This window comes from Hordeum vulgare, chromosome 1H (genome assembly GCF_904849725.1).
Source record: "Hordeum vulgare subsp. vulgare chromosome 1H, MorexV3_pseudomolecules_assembly, whole genome shotgun sequence".
Taxonomy (NCBI): domain Eukaryota; kingdom Viridiplantae; phylum Streptophyta; class Magnoliopsida; order Poales; family Poaceae; genus Hordeum; species Hordeum vulgare.
In genome coordinates, this window is record NC_058518.1 from 116881783 (window position 1) to 116906220 (window position 24438).

Consider the following 24438-nt stretch of genomic DNA (forward strand, 5'->3'; position numbering starts at 1 on the left):
GATATCGGTTTTCGCTTGAGGACAAGCGAGGTCTAAGCTTGGGGGAGTTGATACGCCCATTTTGCATCATGCTTTCATGTTGATATTTATCGCCTTTTGGGCTGTTATTACACTTCAAGGTACAATACTTATGCCTTTTCTCTCTTAGTTTGCAAGGTTTACATGAAGAGGGAGAATGCCGACAGCTGGAATTCTGGCCTGAAAAAGGAGCAAGTTTGAGATACCTATTATGCGCAACTCCAAAAGCCGTGAAAACCAACGTGGATTTTTTTGGGGTTTTATAGAAAATACTGGGCTGAAGAAGTACCAGAGGGGTGCGAGCAGGAGGCCACAAGCCTGCTAGGCACAACCTCCCCCTGGCCGCGCCTAGGGGGCTTGTGGGCTCCCACTTGGCCCTCTCGCTCCCCCTTTTGCTACAAGAAGGATTTCGGTCTGAAAAAATCAAGAGGAGGCTTTTCGGAGGATTCGCCGCCGCCACGAGGCGGAACTTGAGCAGAACCAATCTAGAGCTCCGGCAGGACGATCCTGCCGGGGAAACGTCCCCCCCCCCCCGGAGGGGGAAATCGTCTCCATCGTCATCACCAACACTCCTCTCATCGGAGGGGACTCGTCACCATCAACACCTTCATCAGCCCCATCTCATCTCCAAACCCTAGTTCATCTCTTGTAACCAATATCCGTCTTGCGACTCCGATTGGTACTTGTAAGGTTGCTAGTAGTGTTAATTACTCTTTGTAGTTGATGCTAGTTGGATTACTTGGTGGAATAGTTTATGTTCAGATATTTGATGCTCCTCATTACTTCTCTGGTCATGAATATGATTATGCTTTGTGAGTAGTTACTTTTGTTCCTGAGGACATGGGATAAGTCATGCTATAAGTAATCATGTGAATTTGGTATTCGTTCGATATTTTGATGTGTTGTATGTTGTTTTTTCTCTAGTGGTGTTATGTGAACGTCGACTACATAACACTTCACCATTATTTGGGCCTAGAGGAAGGCATTGGGAAGTAGTAAGTAGATGATGGGTTGCTAGAGTGACAAAAGCTTAAACCCTAGTTTATGCGTTGCTCCGTAAGGGGCTGATTTGGATCCACTAGTTTAATGCTATGGTTAGACTTTGTCTTAATTTTTCTTTCGTATTTCAGGATGTTTGCGAGAGGGGTTAATCATAAGTGGGATGCTTGTCCAAGTAAGGGCAGTACCCAAGCGCCGGTCCACCCACATATCAAACTATCAAAGTAACGAACGCGAATCATATGAACATGATGAAAACTAGCTTGGCAAAAATTCCCATGTGTCCTCGGGACCGTTTTACCTCCTATAAGACTTTGTCCAGGCTTGTCCCTTGCTACAAAAGGGATTGGGCCACTTTGCTACACCGTTTTTACTTTTGTTACTTGTTGCTTGCTATGAATCATCTCACCACACAACTACTTGTTACCGATAATTTCAGTGCTTGCTGAAAACCACTTGTCAGATCCTTCTGCTCCTCGTTGGGTTCGACACTCTTACTTATCGAAAGGACTACGATAGATCCCCTATACTTATGGATCATCAATCACATACCTCTTCGTTTTTGGAGTCTAAAACAGGCTGATAAATATCCCTTATGTACTCCTCCGGAGTTATGGTATTAATAACATTGATTTCAACATTTACGGGAGTACGTGAGATATAATGCTTGATTCTTTGCCCATTTACCACTCTTGGAAAATTACCTTTTGTGTTATTGATCTTGATGGCACCGGAACGATATACTTCCTCAACAATGTAAGGACCTTCCCATTTAGAGAGAAGCTTGTCTGCAAAAAATCTTAAACGAGAATTGTATAGCAAGACATAATCACCTACATTGAACTCACGTTTTTGTATCCTTTTATCATGCCACCTCTTAACTTTTTCTTTGAACAACTTGGCATTTTTATATGCCTGAGTTCTCCATTCATCAAGTGAGCTAATATCAAATAACCTCTTCTCACCAGCAAGTTTGAAATCAAAGTTGAGATCTTTGATTGCCCAATAAGCCTTATGCTCTAGCTTAAGAGGTAAATGACATGCTTTACCGTAAACCATTTTGTACGGAGACATGCCCATGGGATTCTTATAAGCAGTTCTATAAGCCCAAAGTGCATCATCAAGCTTCTTAGACCAATTCTTTCTAGACCTATTAACAGTCTTTTGCTGAATTAGTTTAATCTCTCTATTACTTAGCTCTACTTGACCACTAGACTGAGGATGATAGGGAGGTGCAATTCTATGGTTGACATCATACTTAGCAAGCGTTTTACGGAAAGCACCATGAATAAAATGTGAACCACCATCAGTCATTAGATATCTAGGGACTCCAAATCTAGGGAAAATAACTTCTTTAAGCATCCTAATAGAGGTGTTATGATCAACACTACTAGTTGGGATAGCTTCTACCCACTTAGTAATGTAATAAACAACAAGTAGGATATGAGTATACCCGTTGGACTCTGGAAAAGGTCCCATATAATAAAAACCCCAAACATCAAATGGTTCAATGACAAGTGAATAATTCATAGGAATTTCCTGACGTTTACTGATATTACCTATTCTTTGACATTCATCATAAGACAAGACAAACTTACGAGCATCCTTGAAGAGAGTAGGCCAAGAGAAACCTGATTGCAATACCTTGTGTGCAGTTCTCTCTCCCGCATGGTGTCCTCCGTAAGCCTCGGAGTGACACTTGTGTAGGATCTGTCCCTGTTCATGCTCAGGTACACAACATCTAATAAGACCATCTACTCCTTCCTTATAAAGGTGAGGATCATCCAAGAAGTAATGTCTCAAAACAAAGAAGAATTTCTTCTTTTGTTGGTATGTGAAACTAGGTGGTACATATTTGGCAACTACATAACTTGCATAATCAGCATACCACGGTGTACTACGTGAAGCATTGATGACATTCAATTGCTCATCAGGAAAGCTATCATCAATAGGTTGTGGGTCATCAAGAACATTCTCCAACCTAGACAAGTTATCTCCTACGGGGTTCTCAGCACCCTTCGTATCAACAACATGCAAATCAAAGTCTAGGTTTGGCATCTTTCTTTTCCATGAGATACTTAATAGCAGCATGATCAGTGTGAATAGTAACCTTGGAATCAACAATGTAAGATCTCAACTTTTCACATGCAAACACGACTGTTAAAAATCCCTTTTCAGTAGTAGCATAGTTTCTTTGGGCACTGTCTAGAGTTTTACTAGCATAGTGAATAACATTCAATATCTTATCAACTCTTTATCCTAGAACAACACCAACATCATAATCATTAGAATCACACATAATTTCAAAAGGTAAGTTCCATTCAGGTGGTTGAACAATAGGTGAAGTTATCAAGGCCTTCTTAAGTATTTCAAAGGCTTCCTCACAATCATGGCCAAAAACAAAAGGAATATCCTTTGGCAAGAGATTAGTAAGAGGCCTAGATATCTTAGAAAAGTTCTTAATGAACCTTCTATAGAAACTAGCATGACCAAGGAAACTTCTTATACCTTTGATATCTGTAGGGCATGGCACTTTCTGCAAAACGCGATCAAGGTTGCTGAGGCAATCATCAAAAGAAGACCCGTAAACGGAGAAGTCATCCACGAAAACCTCAACAATCTTTTCACAAAAGTCAGAGAATATAGCCATCATACATCTTTGAAAGGTAGCAGGTGCATTACATAAGCCAAAAGGCATACGTATGTAAGCAAAGGTACCGAAAGGGCAAGTAAAAGTGTGTTTCTCCTGATCAGATTGTGCAACAGGTATTTGGGAGAAACCAAAATAACCATCTAGAAAGCAGGAGTGTGTGTGTTTAAACAATATTTCTAGCATTTGGTCAATAAAAGGCAAAGAGTAATGATCTTTCCTAGTGGCTTTATTCAATTTCATAACATACATCACCATCCTATAGCCAGTAATAATCCTCTGTGGGATCAATTCATCTTTATCATTAGGGACAACGGTAATACCTCCCTTCTTAGGGATGTAATGCACCGGACTTACCCAATCACTATGAGCAACAAGATAGATAATACCTGCTTCCAGGAGCTTTAGTATTTCTTTTCTTACTACCTCTTTCATCTTAGGATTTAATCTCCGTTGATGATCGACAACTAGTTTGGAATAATGATCGGTTTTAATTTTGTGCTGGCATAGAGTGGGACTAATGCCCTTAAGATCATCGAGAGTATATCCAATAGCAGCACGTTGCTTCCTCAGAGTTTTCAATAATTTCTTTTCTTCATGCTCTGAAAGGCTAGCACTAAGAATAACAAGATATATCCCTTTTTCATCAAGATAAGCATACTTAAGAGTATCAGGTAACTGTTTAAGCTCGAACACAGGATCACCCTATGGTGGGGGTGGATCTCCAAGCAGTTTAACACGCAAATTATTCTTAAGGATAGGATGTTGTTCAAAGCTAACTCTATCTATCTTATTCCTTTCATCCATATGCATATCATTTTCATGCTCAAGCAAGTATTGCTCTAAAGGATCAGTAGGAGGCACATCAATAGAAGCTAGGGAAATAATTTCAACCTTACTAGACAATTCTTTTTCATGAGGTTGTGTACCAAACTTGGAGAAAATGAATTCATGTTACACACCTTCAAAGCCAACAGTGACAATTTGCTTCTCACAGTCAATATGAGCATTGACAGTATTGAGGAAGGGTCTGCCAAATATGATGTGACAAAAGCTATCTTGTGTAGTAGCAAGAACGAGAAAATCAGCAGGATACTTAGTTTTACCACACAAGACTTCAACATCTCTAAAAATTCCCAAAGGGCAGATAGTATCTCTATTGGCAAGCTGAATAGTGACATTAATAAGTTCCATCTCAACAGATGCAATCTCGTCTTTAATTTCATCATATAAAGATTGAGGTATTGCACTAACACTAGCACCCACGTCACATAAACCATGATAAAAAAGATCTCCTATATTAATAGAAACAAGAGGCATGCCAACAACAGGCCTATGTTTGTCTCTAGCATGAGGTTTAGCAATTCTAGCAGCATCTTCACAGAAGTGAATATCATGGCCATCAACATTGTTGGATAGGAGATCTTTGATAATAGCAATGCTAGGTTCAACTCTAATTTTCTCAGGGGGTGTAGGTGTTCTAATGTAGCCCCTACGTATCACAGTTGAAGCTTTAGAATGATCCTTTATTCTAACAAGGAAAGGTGGTTTCTCAATGTAAGCACTAGGAACAATAGGATCATTATAAGCAATGACTTTCTCTTCAACCGGATTGGGTTTAACTACATTGACTTCTATGGGAGGATGATATTTAAACTTGGGGAACATCGAATGGGAAACAAAATTTTTCCTACGCGCACGAAGACCTATCATGGTGATGTTCATCTACGAGAGGGGATTTACGATCTACGTACCCTTGTAGATCGCACAGCAGAAGCATTAGTGAACGCGGTTGATGTAGTGGAACGTCCTCGCATCCCTCGATCCGCCCCGCGAACCGTCCCGCGATCCGTCCCACGATCTAGTGCCGAACGGACGGCACCTCCGCGTTCACCACACGTACAGCTCGACGATGATCTCGGCCTTCTTGATCCAGAAAGAGAGACGGAGAGGTAGATGAGTTCTCCGGCAGCGTGACGGTGCTCCGAAGGTTGGTGGTGATCTTATCTCAGCAGGGCTCCGCCCGAGCTCCGCAGAAACGCGATCTAGAGGTAAAACCGTGGAGATATGTGGTCGGGCTGCCGTGGCAAAGTTGTGTCAAATCAGCCCTAAAACCTCCGTATATATAGGGGGAAGAGGGGGAGCCTTGCCTTGGGGCCCAAGGACCCCCAAGGTGTTCGGCCGAGCCAAGGGGGACAACCCTCCCCTTCCAAACCGAGTCCAACTAGGTTTGGAAGGAGGAGTCCTTCCCCTTTTTCCCACCTCCTCTTTTTTTTCCTTTTCTCTTTGATTTTCTTCCTATGGCGCATAGGGCTTTCTTGGGCTGTCCCACAAGCCCACTAAGGGCTGGTGCGCCACCCCCAAGGCCTATGGGCTTCCCCGGGGTGGGTTGCCCCCCCGGTGAACACCCGGAACCCATTCGTCATTCCCGGTACATTCCCAGTAACTCCGAAAACCTTCCGGTAATCAAATGAGGTGATCCTATATATCAATCTTCGTTTCCGGACCATTCCGGAAACCCTCGTGACGTCTGTGATCTCATCCGGGACTCCGAACAACATTCGGTAACCAACCATATAACTCAAATACGCATAAAACAACGTCGAACCTTAAGTGTGCAGACCCTGCGGGTTCGAGAACTATGTAGACATGACCCGAGTGACTCCTCGGTCAATATCCAATAGCGGGACCTGGATGCCCATATTGGATCCCACATATTCTACGAAGATCTTATCGTTTGAACCTCAGTGCCAAGGATTCATATAATCCCGTATGTCATTCCCTTTGTCCTTTCGGTATGTTACTTGCCCGAGATTCGATCGTCAGTATCCGCATACCTATTTCAATCTCGTTTACCGGCAAGTCTCTTTACTCGTTCCGTAATACAAGATCCCGCAACTTACACTAAGTCACATTGCTTGCAAGGCTTGTGTGTGATGTTGTATTACCGAGTGGGCCCCGAGATACCTCTCCGTCACACGGAGTGACAAATCCCAGTCTCGATCCATACTAACTCAACGAACACCTTCGTAGATACCTGTAGAGCATCTTTATAGTCACCCAGTTATGTTGCGATGTTTGATACACACAAAGCATTCCTCCGGTGTCAGTGAGTTATATGATCTCATGGTCATAGGAACAAATACTTGACTCGCAGAAAACAGTAGCAACAAAATGACATGATCAACATGCTACGTCTATTAGTTTGGGTCTAGTCCATCACATGATTCTCCTAATGATGTGATCCCGTTATCAAGTGACAACACTTGCCTATGGTCAGGAAACCTTGACCATCTTTGATCAACGAGCTAGTCAACTAGAGGCTTAATAGGGACAGTGTTTTGTCTATGTATCCACACATGCACTGTGCTTCCAATCAATACAATTATAGCATGGATAATAAACGATTATCATGAACTAAGAAATATAATAATAACTAATTATTATTGCCTCTAGGGCATATTTCCAACAGTCTCCCACTTGCACTAGAGTCAATAATCTAGTTCACATCACCATGTGATTTCAACGAATCCAACACCCATATAGTTATGGGGTCTGATCACGTCTTGCTCGTGAGAGAGGTTTTAGTCAATGGTTCTGAAACTTTCAGATCCGTGTGTTCTTTACAAATCTTTATGTCATCTTATCGATGCTGCTACTATGTGCTATTCGGAAATACTCCAAATATCTACTCTACTATACGAATCCGTTTCACTACTCATAGTTATTTGGATTAGTGTCAAAGCTTGCATCGACGTAACCCTTTACGACGAACTCTTTAACCACCTCCATAATCGAGAAAAATTCCTTAGTCTATTTAGTTACTAAGGATAACTTTGACCGCTGATCAATGATTCAATCATGGATCACTTTCTGTACCTCTCAACAGACTTTGAGTCAAGGCACACATCAGGTGCGGTACCCAGCATGGCATACTTCAGATTCTACGGCCAAGGCATAGAAGACGACCTTCGTCTATTCTCTTTATTCTGCCGGGGTCGGGTTTTGAGTCGTACTAAAATTCACACCTCACAACGCAACCAAGAACTCCTTCTTTGCTGATCTATTTTGAACTCCTTCAAAAACTTGTCAAGGCATGCATCTTGTTGAAACTTCTATTAAGCGCTTTCGATCTATCTCCATAGATCTTTGATGCTCAACGTTCAAGTAGCGTAATCCAGGTACTCCTTTGAAAACTCCTTTCAAACAACCTTGTATGCTTTACAGAAATTCTACATTACTTCTGATCCACAATATGTCAACCACATATACTTATCAGAAATTCTATAGTGCTCCCACTCACTTGTTTGGAAATACAAGTTTCTCATAAACCTTGTACAAACCCAAAATCTTTGATCATCTCATCAAAGTGTATATTCCAACTCCGAGATGCTTGCACCAGTCCATTGAAGGATCGCTGGAGCTTGCATCCTTGCTAGTATCTTTAGGATCGACAAAACCTCCTGGTTGTATCACATACAATGTTTGCTCAAGGAAACCGTCGAGGAAACACTGTTTTGACATCCTATGTGCAATATTTCATAAATACTGCAGCAACTACTAACATAATTCTAATAGACTTTCAGCATCGCTACGAGTGAGAAAGTCTCATCATAGTCAACTGTTTGATCTTGTCGGAAACATCTTTGCGACAAGTCGAGCTTTTCTTAATAGTGACTTATCACCATCATCGTCTGTCTTCCTTTTAAAGATCCATCTTTACTCAATAGTCCTTTGATCATTAAGTAGTTCTTCCAAAGTCTACACTTTGTTTTCGTACATGGATCCTCTCTCGGATTTCATGGCCTCAAGCCATTTGTCGGAATCCGGGCCCACCATTGCTTTCTCCATAACTCGTAGGTTCACTGTTGCTCAACAACATGACCTCCAAGACAGGGTTACCGTACCACTCTGCAGTAGTACACGACCTTTTCAACCTACGAGGCTTGGAGTAACTTGATTTGATGCTCGATGGTCGCCATCATCAGCTTTCACTTCAATTGGTGTAGGCGCCACAGATACAACTTCCTGCGCCTTGCTACACATTGGTTGAAGTGATGGTTCAATAACCTCATCAAGTTCTACCACCCTCCCACTCAATTCTTTCGAGAGAAACCTTTCCTCGAGAAAGGATCCGTTTCTAGAAACATACACTTTGCTTTTGGATCTGAGATAGGAGATGTACCCAACTGTTTTGGGTATCCTATGAAGATGCATTTATCCGCTTTCGGTTCGAGTTTATCAGACTAAAACTTTTTCACACAAGTGTCGAAGCCCCAAACTTTCAAGAAACGACATTTTAGATTTCTCTAAACCTCAGTCTATACTTTGTCACCTCAACGGAAATACGCGGTGCCCTATTTAAAGTGAATGCGGTTGTCTCTAATGCATAACCCATAAACGATAGTGGTAATTCGATAAGAGACATCATAGCATGCACCATACCAAATAATGCATGGCTATGACGTTCAGACACATCATCACAGTATGATGTTCCAGGTTGCATGAACTGTGAAACAATTTCCACATTGTCTTAACCGCGTACCAAAACTCGTAACTCAGATATTCATTTCTATGATCATATCGTAGACAGTTTATCCTCTTGTTACGACGAACTTCACTCCGAAGCAGAATTGAACTTTTCAATATTTCAGACTTGTGATTCATTAAGTAAATACTCTAGTATGTACTCAAATCGTCATTGAAGTAAGAACATAATGATATCCACTGCGTGCCTCAGCACCCATTGGACTGCATACATCAAAATGTATCACTTCCAACAAGTTACTATCTTGTTTCATCTCAATGAAAACAAGGCCTTGCTCATGTGGTATGATTTGCATGTCACTAGTGATTCAAAATCAAGTGAGTATAAAGATCCATCAGCATGGAGCCTCTTCATGCAATTTATACCAACATGACTCAAGCGGCAGTGCCACAAGTAAGTGGTACTATCATCATTACCTCGTATCTTTTGGCACCAATATTATGAACATGTGTAACACTACGATCGAGATTCAATAAACCATTGAAGGTGATTATTCAAGCAATTAGAGTAACCATTATTCTCTTTAAATGAATAATCATATTGCAATAAACACGATCCAATCATGTTCATGCTTAACGCAATCACCAAATACCAATTATTTAAGTTTAACACCAATCCGATGGTAGAGGGAGCGTGCGACGTTTTGATCATATCAATCTTGGAAACACTTCCAACACGTATCGTCACCTCGCCTTTAGCTAGTCTCCGTTAATGCCGTAGCTATAATTTCGTGTTACTAATCACTTAGCAACCGAACTGGTATCCAATACCCTCATGCTACTAGGAGTACTAGTAAAGTACACATCATGTATATCAAATATACTTCTTTCGACTTCTGCCAGCCTTCTTATCTACCAAGTATCTAGGGTTGCTCCGCCTCAGTGACTGTTCCATTCATTACAGAAGCACTTAGTCTCGGGTTTGGGTTTAATCTTGGGTCTCTTCATTAGTGCAGCAACTGTTTTGCCGTTTCACGAAGTATCCCTTCTGGCCCTTGCCTTTCTCGAAACTTAGTGGTTTAACTAACCATCAACTATTGATGCTCCTTCTTGATTTCTACTTTCGCAGTGTCAAACATCGCGAATCACTCAAAGATCATTGTATCTATGCTTGATATGTTATAGATCATCACGAAGCTCTCACAACTTGGTGGCAGTGACTTTGGAGAACTATCACTATCTCATCTGGAAGATTAACTCCCACTTGATTCAAGCGATTGTCGTACTCAGACAATCTGAGCACACGCTCAACGATTGAGCTTTTCTCCTTTACTTTGTGGAAAAAGAATTTTGTTGGAGGTCTCGTACCTCTTAACAAGGGCACAAGCATGAAATCACAATTTCATCTCTTTAGCACATCACTTATGTTCCGTGACGTTTCAAAACGTTTTCGGCGCCTTGCTTCCAAGCCATTAAGTATTTTGCACTGAACTATCGTGTAGTCATCATAAACGTGTATGTCGGATGTTCACAGCATCCACAGACGACGCTCGAGGTGCAGCACACTGAGTGGTGCATTAAGGACATAAGCCTTCTGCGCAGCAACGAGGACAATTCTCGGTTTTACAGACTTAGTCTGCAAAGTTTGCTACTATCAACTTTCAACTAAATTTTCTCTAGGAACATATAAAAAACAGTAGAGCTATAGCGCAAGCTACATCGTAATTCGCAAACACCATTAGACTATGTTCATGATAATTAGTTCAATTAATCATATTACTTAAGAACTCCCACTCAAAAAGTACATCTCTCTAGTCATTTGAGTGGTACATGATCCAAATCCACTATCTCAAGTCCGATCATCACGTGAGTCGAGAATAGTTTCAGTGGTAAGCATCTCTATGCTAATCATATCAACTATACGATTCATGCTCGACCTTTCGGTCTCATGTGTTCCGAGGCCATGTCTGCACATGCTAGGCTCGTCAAGCTTAACCCGAGTGTTCCGCGTGTGCAACTGTTTTGCACCCGTTGTATGTGAACGTTGAGTCTATCACACCCGATCATCACGTGGTGTCTCGAAACGAAGAACTGTCGCAATGGTGCACAGCCGGGGAGAACACAATTTCGTCTTGAAATTTTAGTGAGAGATCACCTCATAATGCTACCGTCGTTCTAAGAAAAATAAGGTGCATAAAAGGATTAACATCACATGCAATTCATAAGTGACATGATATGGCCATCATCATGGGCTTCTTGATCTCCATCACCAAAGCACCGGCACGATCTTCTTGTCACCGGCGTCACACCATGATCTCCATCATCATGATCTCCATCAACGTGTCGCCATCGGGGTTGTCGTGCTACTCATGCTATTACTACTAAAGCTACATCCTAGCAAAATAGTAAACGCATCTGGAAGCACAAACGTTAGTTTAAAGACAACCCTATGGCTCCTGCCGGTTGCCGTACCATCGACGTGCAAGTCGATATTAAATATTACAACATGATCATCTCATACATCCAATATATCACATCACATCGTTGGCCATATCAAATCACAAGCATACCCTGCAAAAACAAGTTAGACGTCCTCTAATTGTTGTTGCATGTTTTACGTGGTGACCATGGGTATCTAGTAGGATCCCATCTTACTTACAAAAAACACCACAACAGATATATATGAATTGCTATTTAACCTCATCCAAGGACCTCCTCGGTCAAATCCGATTCAACTAAAGTTGGAGAAACCGACACTCGCCGGTCATCTTTGAGCAACGGAGTTACTCGTAGCGATGAAACCAGTCTCTCGTAAGCGTACGAGTAATGTCGGTCCGAGCCGCTTCGATCCAACAATACCGCGGAATCAAGAAAAGACTAAGGAGGGCAGCAAAACACACATCACCGCCCACAAAAACTTTTGTGTTCTACTCGAGATTACATCTGCACATGAACCTAGCTCATGATGCCACTGTTGGGGAACGTCGCATGGGAAACAAAAATTTTCCTACGCGCACGAAGACCTATCATGGTGATGTTCATCTATGAGAGGGGATTTCCGATCTACGTACCCTTGTAGATCGCACAGGAGAAGCGTTAGTGAACGCGGTTGATGTAGTGGAACGTCCTCACGTCCCTCGATCCGCCCCGCGAACCGTCCCACGAACCGTCCCGCGATCCGTCCCACGATGTAGTGCCGAACGGACGGCACCTCCGCGTTCAGCACACGTACAGCTCGACGATGATCTCGGCCTTCTTGATCCAGCAAGAGAGACAGAGAGGTAGATGAGTTCTCCGGCAGCGTGACGGCGCTCCGGAGGTTGGTGGTGATCTTATCTCAGCAGGGCTCCGCCAGAGCTCCGCAGAAACGCAATCTAGAGGTAAAACCGTGGAGATATGTGGTCGGGCTGCCGTGGCAAAGTTGTGTCAAATCAGCCCTAAAACCTCCGTATATATAGGGGGAAGAGGGGGAGCCTTGCCTTGGGGTCCAAGGACCCCCAAGGGGTTCGGCCGAGCCAAGGGGGACAACCCTCCCCTTCCAAACCGAGTCCAACTAGGTTTGGAAGGAGGAGTCCTTCCCCTTTTTCCCACCTCCTCTTTTTTTCCTTTTCTCTTTGATTTTCTTCCTATAGCGCATAGGGCCTTCTTGGGCTGTCCCACCAGCGCACTAAGGGCTGGTGCGCCACCCCCAAGGCCTATGGGCTTCCTCGGGGTGGGTTGCCCCCCCGGTGAACACCCGGAACCCATTCGTCATTCCCGGTACATTCCCGGTAACTCCGAAAACCTTCCGCTAATCAAATGAGGTCATCCTATATATCAATCTTCGTTTCCGGACCATTCCGTAAACCCTCGTGACGTCCGTGATCTCATCGGGGACTCCGAACAACATTCGGTAACCAACCATATAACTCAAATACGCATAAAACAACGTCGAACCTTAAGAGTGCAGACCCTGCGGGTTCGAGAACTATGTAGACATGACCCGAGTGACTCCTCGGTCAATATCCAATAGCGGGACCTGGATGCCCATATTGGATCCCACATATTCTATGAAGATCTTATCGTTTGAACCTCAATGCCAAGGATTCATATAATCCCGTATGTCATTCCCTTTGTCCTTTCGGTATGTTACTTGCCCGAGATTCGATCGTCAGTATCCGCATACCTATTTCAATCTTGTTTACCGGCAAGTCTCTTTACTCGTTCCGTAATACAAGATCCCGCAACTTACACTAAGTCACATTGCTTGCAAGGCTTGTGTGTGATGTTGTATTACCGAGTGGGCCCCGAGATACCTCTCCGTCACACGGAGTGACAAATCCCAGTCTCGATCCATACTAACTCAACGAACACCTTCGGAGATACCTGTAGAGCATCTTTATAGTCACCCAGTTATGTTGCGACGTTTGATACACACAAAGCATTCCTCCGGTGTCAGAGAGTTATATGATCTCATGGTCATAGGAACAAATACTTGACACGCAGAAAACAGTAGCAACAAAATGACACGATCAACATGCTACGTCTATTAGTTTGGGTCTAGTCCATCACATGATTCTCCTAATGATGTGATCCCGTTATCAAGTGACAACACTTGCCTATGGTCAGGAAACCTTGACCATCTTTGATCAACGAGCTAGTCAACTAGAGGCTTACTAGGGACAGTGTTTTGTCTATGTATCCACATATGCACTGTGTTTCCAATCAATACAATTATAGCATGGATAATAAACGATTATCATGAACTAAGAAATATAATAATAAATAATTATTATTGCCTCTAGGGCATATTTCCAACATAAACCACTTCTCTTTAGGGAGATTAATATGAGCAGCAAAAGATTCACATAATGAAGCTACTAAGCTAAAATCACAAAAAAGTATTTGTTTCAACAAAGGATTTAACGCAATCGAACTTAAGATTCATACGTGACTCCTTACCTTCATCAAACTCCCAATATTCAGAGTTGCGTTTAATTATTTCCAATAAATTCCATTTGAAGTCAATATCTCTCTTCACAAAAGAACCGGTACAAGAAGTGTCAAGCATGGTGCGATTATCATGAGAAAGCCGAGCATAAAAGTTCTGAATAATAATTTCTCTCGGGAGCTCATGGTTGGGGCATGAATATAACATTGACTTAAGCCTCCCCCAAGCTTGAGCGATACTTTCTCTATCACGAGGCCAAAAGTTATAGATATAATTCCGATCACAATGTACCAAATGCATATGACAATTGTTTTGATGAAATTCCAATTTCAGTCGGTTGTAGTTCCATGATACATTATCATCACATAGACTATACCATGTCAATGCTTTATCCCCCAAAGATAAGCGAAAGACCTTCTTATTGACCTCATCCTCGGGCAAACCTGCAAGCTTAAATAAACCACAAACTTCATCTACATAGATTAGACGCAAGTCGGAATGTGATGTTCCATCTCCTATAAAAGGATTAGCCAACAGTTTCTCTAGCATACCCGAAGGAATTTCGTAGCAAATATTTTCAGTAGGTGCATTAGGTTGAGGAGCAACTCCTTTTGCTTCCGTTCGAGGTGAAGATACCCCGAACAAGCTCCTCAAAGGATTAGTTTCCATAGTGACAAGTGACAATAAATTTCAGCATGCTATATAAATGTTTCCTTACCAAATTCCACTTACCAAAGGCGCTTTACTCCCCGGCAATGGCGCCAGAAATAAGTCTAGATGACCCACAAGTGTAGGGGATCTATCGTAGTCCTTTCGATAATTCAGAGTGTCGAACCCAACGAGGAGTAGAAGGAACTGACAAATGGTTTTCAGCAAGGTATTCTCTGCAAGCACTGAAATTATCGGTAACAGATAGTTGTGTAACAAAGGTGCAGCAAAGTGGCCCAATCCCTTTTGTAGCAAGGGACAAGCCTGGACAAACTCTTGTAGGAGGTGAATTTCTGTCACATGGGAATTTCTGTCAAGCTAGTTTTCATCATGTTCATATGATTTGCGTTTGCTACTTTGAAAGTTTGATATGTGGGTGTACCGGTGCTTGGGTGCTGCCCTTACTTGGACAAACATCCCACTTATGATTAGCCCCTCTCGCAAGCATCCTCAACTACCAAAGAAGAATTAAGACAAAGTCTAACCATAGCATTGAACTAGTGGATCCAAATCAGCCCCTTATGAAGCAACGCATAAACTAGGGTTTAACCTTCTATCACTCTAGCAACCCATCATATACTTATTACTTCCTAATGCCTTCCTCTAGGTCCAAATAATGGTGAAGTGTTATGTAGTCGATGTTCACATAGCACCACTAGAGGAAAGACAACATACAACGCATCAAAATATCGAACGAATACCAAATTCACATGACTACTTATAGCAAGACTTATCCCATGTCCACCGGAACAAAAGTGACTACTAACAAAGCATAATTATGTTCATGACCAGAGAGGTATTGAATAGCATCAAGGATCTGAACATATAATCTTCCACCGAGTAATCCAACTAGCATCAACTACAAAGAGTAATTAACACTACTAGCAACCTTACAAGTACCAATCGCAGTCGCGAGACGGAGATTGGTTACAAGAGATGAACTAGGGTTTGGAGATGAGATGGTTCTGATGAAGATGTTGATGGTTATGAGTCCCCTCCGATGAGAGGAGTGTTGGTGATGATGATGGCGACGATTTCCCCCTCTGGGAGGGAAGTTTCCCCGGCACAACGGCCCTGCCGGAGCTCTAGATTGGTTCTGCTCAAGTTCCGCCTCGTGGCGGCGGCGATTCCTCCTGAAAGCCTCCTCTTGATTTTTTCTGGAACAAAACCCTCCTTATAGCAAAGGATGGGAGCCAGAGGGGCAACATGGGGCCCACAAGCCACCTAGGTGCGACCAGGGGGGTAGGCAGCGCCTGGCAGGCTTGTGGCCTCGTGGTGGCTGCCCTCTGGTACTTCTTCAGCCCAGTATTTTTTTATAAAATCCAAAATAATTCCTCGTTGATTTTCACGGCTTTTGGAGTTGCGGAGAATAGGTATCTCAAACTTGCTCCTTTTTTAGACAAGAATTCCAGCTGCCGGCATTCTCCCTCTTCATGTAGACCTTATAAAATAAGAGAGAAACGACATAAGTATTGTACCGTGAAGTGTAATAACAGCCCACAAAGTGATAAATATCAACATGAAAGCATGATGCAAAATGGACGTATCAATGGACAAGACCCAAATTATAAACATAGCATGTGATCGTGTCATTTTGTTGCTATTGTTTTCTGTGTGTCAAGTATTCATTCCTATGACCATGAGATCATGTAACTCACTGACACCGGAGGAATACCTTGTCTGTATCAAACATCACAACATTACTGGGTGACTATAAAGGTGCTCTACAGGTATCTCCGAAGGTGTCCGTTGAGTTAGCATGGATCAAGACTGGGACTTGTCACTCCGTGTGACGGAGAGGTATCTCGGGGCCCACTCGGTAATACAACATCACATACAAGCCTTGCAAGCAATGTGACTCAAGTGTTAGTCACGGGTTCTTGTATTAATGAAATGAGTAAAGAGACTTGCCGGTAACGAGATTGAAATCGGTGTAGGCATACCGACGATCAAATCTCGGGCATGTAACATACCGAAGGACAAAGGGAATGATATACGGGATTATATGAATCCTTGGCACAGAGATTCAACTGATAAGATCTTCGTAGAATATGTAGGATCCAAGATGGACATCCAGGTCCCACTATTGGATATTGACCGAGGAGTGTCTTGGGTCATGTCTACATAGTTCTCGAACCCGTAGGGTCTGCACACTTAAGGTTCGATGATGTTTTAGTATAGTTGAGTTATATGTGTTGGTGACCGAAGGTTGTTCGGAGTCCCGGATGAGAACACGGACGTCACGAGTGTTTTCGGAATGGTCCAGAAATGAAGATTGATATATAGGATGGTTTCATTTGGTCACTAGAAAGTTTTCGGGCATTACCGGTAGCATACCGGGAGTGACGAATGGGTTCTGGGTATTCATCGGGAGGGGCCCACCCACGCGGGAGTGAGCCCAGTGACCCTAGGGTGGTGCACCAGCTCTTAGTGGGATGGTGAGGCTAGCCCAAGAGGGCTATGGCACCACAAGAAGAAAAATCCAAAGGAAAAAGGAAAAACAAGGAAAGAGGGAGGTGGGAAGGAAGGAGTGGACCCCTTCCCCCAAACAGAATTGGGGTGGGAGTCCACCTCCTCCTCCTTGGCCGGCGCCCTTGGGGTTCCATTGAGCTCCAAGGCTAGCCCCTTCCCTCCTCCTATATATATTGGTGGTTTTAGGGCTTTTGAGACACAACTTTTTCCGCGTGCAACTCAAACCTATACCACGTAGTTCTACCTCTAGATCGGATTTCTGCGGAGCTGAGGCGGAGCCCTGTAGGAGTAGATCATCACCACCACCGGCGCACCATCACGCTGCCGGAGAACTCATCTACTTCTCCGTCTCTCTTGCTGGATCAAGAAGGCCGGGATCGTCATCGAGCTATACGTGTGCTGAACGCGGAGGTGTCGTCCGTTTGGCGCTAGATCGGGACGGATCGTGGGATGACGGTGATTTGAATCACGAAGCTGTACCACTACATCAACCGCGTTTCTTAACGCTTCCCGCTTAGCGCTCTACAAGGGTATGTGGATCTAATCTCCTCTCGTAGATGAACATCACCATGATAGGTCTTCGTGTACATACGAATTTTTTGTTTCCCATGCAACGTTCCCCAACACCTCCCACTATCAATGTGAGCTTGGATCCTCGGACGCGACCAGGTGTGAACTACAACGGCGGCGGCAAAGGCGGGAGCTCGGAGGCGACCAGATGTGAACTGCAGCGCCGGTGGTGGGAGCTAGGAAGCAACCCAGGGGTTAACTCTCATGTGATGTGGAGGCAACCCACTCGTTTATTTTTGTCTCACCTCCCACCACCACCACCCCACTCAATTGTTTTCCTCCCACTAAAATCCAAATCAATTTGTATGATCCTCCTTCCATTTTTGTGTGTTAGCTTTGGCAGGTGCCCATTCAATTAAATCATGTAAGGTAGTTGAGAATTAAAAACCGCCCATATGTGTAAGATCACCTTCCTAAAATATAGACCCAAGATTTTTCTTAATAACCTTCCAAAATTCTCTTTCCATTTTTGTGTGTTTTCTTTGGAAGGTGTCCATTCAATTAAATCATGTAAGGTAACTGAGATTTTAAAAAGAGCCCTTATATGTGAGATCACCTTCCTAAAATGTAGACCGTAGATTTTTCTTAGTAACCACCCAAAATAAATCAAATAGTCAACAATAAAAAATATTTAGGAAGGTGATGAGATCATTATCTATATTAGAATCACAATCACAATTTTCCTAATAAAATTTTTTACATGTCTTTTCTTATCTTGCAAAATATCTACTCCTAAAGTGTTGGTACCTAAGGGGTGGCTTGTTTCGTTCGTACGTCCTTGTTGGTACTCCCTCATCGATCCCTCCTCCCACCACCGATTTTTGTTTGATCATAAGCCCCCACCCCACTGATTTTTTAGTGCTAAGCCACGCCTGTATTTTATGAGTCGCTCGCGTGGATCATGCCTAAGATCGAAGAATCATCACCGACAACAAGGAAGGCACAAGACCCATGCCCGCATGGTCTCCGTGATCTCTCCTGTCGAACCCATGTCCAGGGTTCGGGCGTAGCCAACCCTGCCCACGCTGGCGCGCTGACAAGGATATGGAGAAGGACGCCTAGGTGGTGGCGATGGCCCCCTCGTTCCCCTCTCCCTTGGAACATTGGTGACCGATAAACGTATCGTTTGGCGCGACGACAAATCAGGTAGGAGCCCCTCTCTCCCCAAGCATGTCCCACTCGTGCTCTCTTTGTAGCACATGACCAGAGGGGGCGGAGGCCTAAGGGCGTGGGCGTTGGTGCGCTGCGGATTTTTGAAGGCCAAGACCAGCCGTCATGCAGCTCCTCTACATCCACTCTGGACTAGACCCCTTCTCTCCATGCATCCCATACTCACTATTTTTTCAGTGGTGGTAGTGGCCGCAGGGAAACAACCTAACGAGATGGCAAGGGTGAGCTACCTCCCACTATCGATGCGAGCTCAGAGCGTCGAACGCGACCAGATGTGAACTGTAACGGCGGCAATGATCATGGGAGTTCGACGGTGACCAGATGTGAACTGCAGCGCCAATGGTGGGAGCTCGGAGGCACTCCAGAGATGAACTCTCGTGCGTTGTGGATGGTCTATCTTAATGTGATGATATATTTACATGCAACTCAAAGAAAGAATTGATTTGCAGGTACACACTTGCTGTAAACAAACTGATGTATTGAACTTTGAAGGACTTTGATTGGTCGCCCAAATAACACATTCTCCTTTTGTTGATATTTATGAAGGAAATCATTATTTCCCTTTTTGTTTCGGGTTTCCAACACCACGAATTTTATACTTATGGAGTGGAGCTGCCAAAATATCTATGAGGTAAAATCACTATATACATATTAATTTACCACCGTTGCGTCAAGCGACACACATGTGTTGCAAAGATATTGGCATCACCTACATGTTTGCTTGTGTTCGTTTCTAGCCGGCAAGAATCCGTCGAGTCTTCCTCTATGTGTGCAACCTTGCCATAGTGGGTAAATCAATCAAGGCAGGGGAAACAAACATTATGGATGTGTGAGTCTTGTCGAGATCTAATCTATCAGCTACTTCAGCCAGCTTTGCACTATGTGGATGTCGTCCATGCTAAAAAAGCAATTGGCAAGTGGATGGCTCCACCGCCATGCATCAACAATTCAAATCCTTATCTATACTAGCTAGATAGATGTCACAGCCCTGGTTTCACCTTGCTTGACAAGCATTCATGCATGCATATTTAAACTCTTTTGTTTTTCTTTTGGGAAGTGATCAAGCCCAATTATTTGAAATTTGACAAAAAGGCAATAAAATTATTACCTTCAAATGAACCAGGAAAATGTTCCAAATATTTGAGAAAATAGTGACATAAAATAACTTTGTCAAAACAAAATTTTAGGTGACAAGAACTTTTTGAGATGGATTTTTGATTTGATCAAATAACTCTTTGGAATGGAGTTATTTTGTCTTTTATATTTTTTAAAAGTTTCAAAAATGTTGAAACTATTATGTGGCATTGCTTATTTTTATCACTGTCACATAACACTAATTTAGGGTTTTATAAAATATTTAAACATTTTATTTTAAAACCTAAACCGAAATGCCAGAAAGAAATAAAAACAGAAAAAGGAAAAACAGAGGGAAGACCTTACCTGCGCTCACCTGAAGCGGCCCAGCCCACCAAGGGCACCACTGTTTTCTTCCTCCTGCCAGGAGGAGAAGGAGCTGCGTGCCCGACGCATCGCCGGGCACCGCCACGTCCCCTGGCCACCTCCTGCTTGCCTCCGGTCGTCTGGAGCTGGCTAAGGATGCCACGCTCTCTTCCTCGCCTCCCTCAACCTCTTTCCTTGCTCCCTCTCTCTTCCTTCCCCCTCTGTCTCTCTTCCTAGCGCACGCCCGAGAGCGCCGGCGAACACCACTGCGACAACCGGCCCCCTCCAGCCCAGAGTCTGTGTCCCTAGCTCCGCCGTTCTCGTCCCCATCCCTACGCCAGAAGAATGGATCTCAGGCGCCCTGCAGCGCAGCCATCCGCATCATCCTCACCGCCGGCCACCAGACGTCGCCGTCGTCGATTCGCAGCATCTGAAGGGACCCCGAGCTTGCCGTTGACGCCATAAGACTCGCGGTGAGCTCCGGATCCGTTTCCCCCTCGCCTCATCACCGTTCCCCTCTCCTAGAGGCATGTGCCACCGTAGTCTGAAGGTCGTTGCCGCCGACCATGGTGCCGTCGTGGCTAGAGCCACCTAGGGCCGCAGCCGAGCACCTCTCCTCGCTCGCAGGAACCCGTAGCCACCTCCAACTCTTTCTCTCATGCCCCGTACCCCTGTTCCCCACCGTGGCCGAACTCCGGCGACCGCTCCGCTTGTCGCCGTCGTTGCTCCAGCCCACCTTAGAGCCCCAAATCGTCTGGAATGGATGCGGGCGAGTCCTAGCTCCATGTAGGTAGCCTCCGCCGCTCGATTGGTCACTGGAGGGTGATTTTCGATCACCTCCGCCGTCTCGGACCTCGCCGGCGTCGAGCCGCCGGTGGGTCTGACCCTGTCGACCAGAGGTTTGACCTCCCAGGGTCACAGACAGGTGGGGCCTAGCCCCTGTTAGGTTTTAGTTAATCTCAAAAATTAAATAAATAGGTTAACTAGTCTAATGACTCACTTACAGTGGGCCCAGACCCTAATTAGGAATAAAAGATTAAAATTAAACTGTTCTTAACACGTGTGCCACTGACTAGTGGGCCCTGGCCGTCAGGTTTGACTCTGACCAAGCCAGTTGACTGCTGACGCATTGCTGATGCAGTGCTGACGCAGTAATTGATGTTCAATTGTAAGATAAATCCAGGAAATTGCTAAAACTTGTAAAAATCATAGAAATTAAAATATAACTCGGATGGAAATAATTTATATATGAAAAAGGATCAGAAAAATCCAAAGAATCTGATTATGGCATTTTCATGCATGTTTGAAAAAGTTAACAACACCAAATAGGCAAAATGATGAATAGGGTAAATTTAATAAATAGTTTGGAGTTGGAATTTGATACTTATTCGAATTCCACTTCAATTGTTATGACCAAACATTGGTCAATGCAAATCAGTACCTCAAAATACTAACCCCATGCATGTTGGAACAATTAGTTATGAGCATTAGGTCGAATCAATTATAAAGGTACTTGGAAAGATACCTGGCTTGAAGTGATGCTTGGATCCTAATTCAAACCAACTTCGACTTAAGAAATGATAGCCACATCACCCTGCCACTTTTCATTTCATGTCTTGAGCATGCATCATAGTGTTGCATTTCCGTGAAGTAATTGTTGTTCTTTCTTGTTTGTTGGTGTTGTTTCCCCTCGCTAAACGATGTTTCCGATGATATGATCGTTGACATTGATGAAGACTCATTGCTATCTTCAGACGTGTCAGGCACGCAAACCCCCTTGAGCATATTGAAATAAAACCACTCTCTCGCTCCTGCTCTCTTTTACTTCATTAGGACAAACACGATTCAACTGTACATGTTATCGGTAGTTGAACCCATTCCTTTGCATGACCTGATTTTGTAACAGTAAATAGTTGAAACCATTTAGCATGAGTAGAAACTGCTTGAGCCTTGATGTGCTTACTCATCCATGCTTGTTTACAATGCCTGCTATGCTTAGAGTCGTGTCGGGTCTGATCCGTCTGGATGATGAATCGGAATGGTTGTGTTCATGTCCTAGAGTGTGAGAGTAAAGGTGTGAATCTGATTTGGTAAAGGTAGCGATGAGGGGCCATGTAGGAGTACATGGCGGGTTGCCTCATTGGGACCGTCCTTAAGAACTAAGTTCTGTGTATGTTATCCAAGACAAGATACTACCATGCATTGGGCCCTGAAATATGACCCCGCTCGGCTTATTAATTGCCTAGATCTCTGTCCAGGAGTTGCAATTAGTTTCTGGTGTTTGTAAGAAAAGTGTTGGCGGCCGTGTTTAGCTCTGCCCGATGGGGTAGGCTTCACTACGGTAGATACACAGTGGCACGGTGTACCAAATGGCACCCGAATGGTGGGATTGGAAACCCTGCGCGAATCGTTTGGGGCCGTAGAGGAAACCTCGGCCGGACTTCCTTGCGGGTTCAGTCTCAAATAGGCGATAAACTTGGACTAGGGTCTTTTGTGGTTAACGGCCGTGGCCGACACCCACGCCAGTGCTTCTGCTTGAAGGTTGCCGAGATGCATGACGTGCATATGGTGCTAAGTGGTGGGAGCATGTGTGAAGAAGTATACCTCTGCAGGGTGATTCAATCTGTTCGAATAGCCGTGTCCTCGGTTATGGACTACCTGGAAACATTACGTGGTACATAGACAATTTAAATGGATACTCTAAAACATGCAAGATAAGTGTGAGTGTTATGGAACGCCTTCTCGTAGGGAGACGAGAGTGGATCCATAGTGGTGTATTGAATTGGTGAATATGTGGACTCGTGTGCCTTATCCCACCTCAAAGAAAGAACTTGTAGTCGTAGTACAGGTTAGCCAAGAGTCAAAGTTGGCTTGCTGCAATCAAACCCCACAATCCTTTCATTGAAACATGATGCATATGTAGATAGTTCTTATGTAAGACTTGCTGAGTACCTTTGTACTCACGGTTGCTTTATTTATGTTTTGCAGAGAAGACTTAGACTCATTAAAAGGTTCTACGTGATGTGTTCGATGTTGATCGGAATAGCTTGGGAATCCCAAACAGAGATCTGGCTCCTTCGGTAGGGTCGTAGTAGCTTTTCAGGCTCTTCCAGCCACTTTTATCAGATGTCTGTACCCAGACATGATTTGCTTCCGCTTGTTGTTTGTATGACTTGAGTGTCGGGTCACGAGACCCCTGTTTGTAATATCTTACTATGTTGACTCTTATGAGTCTTTAATAAATGCTTGAGTCATAGAGTTATGTTGTGATGCCATGTTGTATCTACACATATCGTGCATAATGTGTGTATGTTTGAAATGCATTATATGTGTGGGATTCGACACCTAGTTGTTTGCCTTTAGTAGTACTCTTTACAGGGAAATGCCTCTTTGTGATTCCATCGAGCCTTGGTAGTTTGCTACTGCTCGGTACACATTGATTCACCGGCATGTATCCTTCTTTGCTACTGTGTCTGTCCCCTCGGGGAAATGTCACGCGGTGTAATGGAGTCCTTGTAGCTTGCTACGACTCTTCTACACACGCTTATGGCCGACACCTGCTTTGCTGGGTTATGTATGCCTGTCCCTGTATGGATGTACCGCTTGGGTTTATAACTAGTCATGTCGACCCGGGTTCTTTGTCATTTGAACGCTAGCAACATATTCATATACGTGAGCCGAAAGACGCAAACGGTCCCGGCCAAGGTAAGGTGGCAGCCATGGAGTTACCGTGCGTGAGGCCGCAAAGTGATCTGATGTGTTACAGGCTGGGTTCTTATGACTTAGGATCGGGGTCCCGATAGCTTTGGTATCAGAGCTTGACTGCCTGTAGGATAACCAAGCCAAACTTGTCGATGTTGAGTCTAGCACCTCTTTAGTTATATAAGGGAATTCTTTGTGGAAGGGAACGTAAGGCTCTTTTTACTCCTTTCCTTGTGTCCTTCTCATTCTGAGTCACCCTCTTCTTTATTCTACGGGGTTTAAGAATTAGCTT